This window comes from Plasmodium fragile (genome assembly GCF_000956335.1).
Source record: "Plasmodium fragile strain nilgiri unplaced genomic scaffold supercont1.55, whole genome shotgun sequence".
Classification (NCBI taxonomy): domain Eukaryota; phylum Apicomplexa; class Aconoidasida; order Haemosporida; family Plasmodiidae; genus Plasmodium; species Plasmodium fragile.
In genome coordinates, this window is record NW_012192635.1 from 88,549 (window position 1) to 89,349 (window position 801).

Genomic DNA, 801 nt, shown 5'->3' on the forward strand with positions numbered 1-801 from the left:
TTTTTTTTTTTTTTTTTCACCACGTCTTGTGAGGGGGGGCCCTTTTTTATGTTGCGCTCTTTTGTTACATTTTTTTGTGGTCGGGTTTTTCTTGTATTAAGGTTCGTGTTGCCTCCTTTTTTCTTTCCACGTCTGTGTCACGTCCCGTTGTACCACTCCTTCTGTGGCGCATGCCGAAGTGGCCGCGCGCGTGGGCAACACCTGCGATTGTAACAAATGTGTAGCTAGCAATTCACGCGGGGGCAAGGGTTGCAAGCCCAAGGTGTAAAAAAAATATAAAAACAAAAAAGGAACATAAATGGGACGCGCGTTGTGCGATTGTTCCCTTCTCGTTCAGACTGGTTTCCCGTTTTCATTTCGTTCACACCAACGTGGACTCTTCTTTTCCGCGTTAGCGGCAATCCGGAGTGTGGCCTTAAGATTCCCCCTCAGTGCGCATGGCATGAGTTAGGGGTTTATGAAGAGTGCTGTTCCAACTGCGACGTGCACATGTCACCCTGACGCTATCGCATGCATGTTAGCATTCTCCAGGTTACACTTATTATGTGTGCAAGGGGGATTTTTTTTTTTTTTTTTTTTTTTTTTTTTTTTTTCTTTTTTTCCGCCAATTTCCGCGATGTGTGTTTATGCGTGGCGGCTTAAAGGAACCTCGGCTGGTGTAGGGGCACACCGTATCGCGTGACAACACGTTGGGAAAGGGGGCTACGCGACGCTACAGTTCCATGCATCGTTTGCTAAGGGGGACTAAACTGATAGGTGATATGGACGGACTCTACACCCCCATCTCTGTGTGCTTATTAA